Source organism: Aedes aegypti, chromosome 1 (genome assembly GCF_002204515.2).
Source record: "Aedes aegypti strain LVP_AGWG chromosome 1, AaegL5.0 Primary Assembly, whole genome shotgun sequence".
NCBI classification, from domain to species: domain Eukaryota; kingdom Metazoa; phylum Arthropoda; class Insecta; order Diptera; family Culicidae; genus Aedes; species Aedes aegypti.
This window is the reverse complement of record NC_035107.1, coordinates 64,947,451-64,950,869: the sequence shown is the minus strand read 5'-3', so window position 1 is coordinate 64,950,869 and position 3,419 is coordinate 64,947,451.

Here is a 3,419-nt window from a genome sequence, read left to right as displayed (position 1 = left end):
ACAGTTGTTGTTATCATCCTGAATTTGAGATCTTGAAGCTTCAACCCATTATTGATAGAAAACGTACTGAATAATTCAGCCGGAGTTTCTTTACCCTCTAGTAAATATCAAACATCCAACTGATGATGATCCCATCTAAAAGCTTGCGATGCTTGGCCCAGATCATGGGAAAATCGTCTAATTAGCACAAATGCCGCCTCGTAAACGATTTCGAACACGAACTCAGCATCAGATGGTCCCCACTGTCTTTACTTGCCGACTTCCTTCGCTTAGGCAAACAATCTCTGTCAACTTGAGTCGTCGCTTTGAGCATCCACTCTTTTTTCTTTACCGTTCATCACTGCACTTCATTAGCACTCTGCAGATAAATCAACCATTTAGTACCTTCCGCTCCTTCAGTCAGTCAGCCAGTCAGTCAGTGAGGGGTAAACTTGAGAAAAGGTGACAAACGGGCTGACACCTCGACACGACATGGCTTGATGCTAAGATCTAGCAAACAACAACAAGTGGTGAAAATGTGCATTATTATTCGCTCACTCAAAAGTCACAAGAGGCGTGGGATAGAAAAACAAGTTCGGTAGGTGATGTGCAAATTTTAACCTCGCGAAAGAAGACATAAACGGTCTTTATCGACTTCAGCTCAAAAGATCGCTGATGAGAAATGTCCGGAAACAACGTCTTTTTATCTATGCACATTTGTCACACACACACACACTTGGTTTGTCTCGTAACAAGTGTCACTCGGTCGTAACGTCGTGACATGCGATGCATCCATGTCACTGCAAAAAGAGTCAGAGATGCACCAGGCGAATGACATTTTGAGTCAAATGTCCTGTGAGTTCAATAAGATTGTATCACAGCCAAACAGACATAACACTTGTATGTATTTCATTATACTGCAAAATAGAGCTCAATTCTAAAAATTGGTAGTGTGATTACTGCTCACTTGAGGCGCTCGTATCGCTTTTGTTCGAATTTGACGTTTACGCACTGCCGCCATCTAGTTTCCGGATAGCGAAAATCAGTATATTAACATTAGGCGTTAAATTAAAGTGTGTTGCGAAGGCCCAAGCTATCGGGATCGTTTTTCGGCGCGCAATCTGAGTTTTTTTTCCGTTCATGGCTCGGTTCACGCTTTTTTGCTGAGTAGGCTTCTTTTGCTGCGAAGGCTCAAGCAATTGGGATCGTTTTACGGCGTATCGCGCGTTTCCTTGTCCACTGATTCGCGGAACCCAAGCTGAAGGTGATTTTTGGTTGCTCAGTCAAGGATGGAGGATGAATTGGTGAGCTCGTTCCATGCTTTTATTTCATATTTGTTAAATATGTATGACTGCACATTTTCATCGTTGAAACGTGGGGAATATTATGTAAATATGATAATACAGAAAACTATGAATGGTTCGTCACTGTGAGTGTCGGTATTAATTTTCTTTTTATTCAACATATTCTCGAAAATTATTATACATATTATCCAACACATAATACTTTAAAATGGTCTAATCGTTCATCAAAGTGAATCCTGTGACCCTACAATCCTTCCCATTAACAAATATCCCTTCCCGTAACCTTTGTGGAGATGCAGAAAGAAACACGGTCTCCAAACAGCAAAGGTTACACACTAACATTCCTTTCCCCCAATCCCAACTGACTGCAAGGACGTGGCTGGCGTCGTTATTGATCCTGTATAAATAGAGGCATTGAATTATGCACACTGAAGAAGATTATGGCCAATCCCAGCCGAACTTCTAGTTGATTCTTTGGCATCTTAACTGACCTTGGTCAAACACAGGATAGCAACCATGGATATGTGTTGTCAGTCTAAGCTAAGCTAAATAATGAGGAAAATGTTGGAATCAACGGGACAAAAATTCGAGGCATACATTATCTACCGGAAAAAACTTGAAAATTGCCTAAAATGTGCACAGTATTGGACGAAACATTTGCAACTTTTGCGATTTTCCATTCGAAATGATCAACTTTGGTAAGCTAGATCTCAGTTATTTATGGACCGATTTGAATGAAATTCTTACAGAACATCGGGCATAACTTGAATTTTAAAATATATTTTTGAATAATTTTCCCAATCACGAGTTTAAAAGTAATAACGATTTAACTAATGTGTAATTTTCGACGAAAAATTCAAAACGAGTTATCTGAAAATCTGAAGTTGACCATTTTGTATGGAAAATCGAAGAATTTGCAAATGTTCTAAAATCTGTGAAATGTGCTTGATGACGCGAAAATTGTTATCAAAATTTCAATTTTTACTTTAGTTTTGCAAAATATTGGTATTTTTGGAATGATCACAATTAATCTTTATATGAACTAATTCCTAATTGAAATTTAATGTGTATTTTTTCTGCAAACATTACTTCATGGCTAGAGTTAAGTATTTATATCGCATAAAAAGCAATATTTTGTGTTTCAGTAAGCGATCTTTTGCCCCACACTAGTTTCGAACTCTTGCCCCACCGCACAGTGGACTATTTTGCAGAAAAATGTGTTGAAATTCGATATCTTTGGATGCCGCTAAGATATAATTGATTGTTTTTTTTTACCGCAAAAAAATACTTTTCCATGGGTAAAACGATAGTGAGATGAGTATTCACGGTACGTGTTTTTTTTGTACGGTTTTGACCAGTCAGAAGTTATTTCACACTATTTCAATGGGAAAGATATATTTACAAATCAGTTTCCACTAAGATAGCAGATTGATTCTACAGCAAAAACAGATTATTTTCATGGACAAAACGATGGTGAGGTGCGTATTCATGGCACGTGATTTTTGTTTCGTTTTTATCAATTGAATTCCACTTATCCGTTTTTTAATAGAAAAAGACGAATAGAAAGACATCCCAAGTAACAAATTCACAGCAATTTGGCATTCGAGTGGATTTATAAATGTTTTAAGACAGTTACGTGAATGCTATAATAGCTAGAGGCGACATTTAACGTTGCTAGAAGATGATATTTTGTAAGTCAGCTCTTGGTTGTTTTCAAAACCTTTTAGAGACAAACTATAAAGTTAAAATTTTGTGGCTACAAAAACAGCTTTATTGCAGCATAGAATACCTCATTTAAACTGCTAGTGGTGGCTGAGTGACACTTATTTGTGACGGCTATGATAAAAGCTTGATATAATACACCTTGTTGCCATAAAAGCTTCTTTTAAACTGATTGACTTGCACTTTAATCTTGATAACTTACCTTATTTATACCTCTCAAATCGATATTTGGGCTCTTCAGATGCATTACGAATGCATTGCAATGCATTGCGAACACTTATTCCCGACGAAATAACGACGAACTAATGCCCGTTTTCATTTTTTGCATATATTCTTCATAATAGCGTACGCAAACTGCAAACTTTGTTAAATGCTGCTTGGTTGCCATAAAAAGCGAAAAAAAAAGCTGAATCA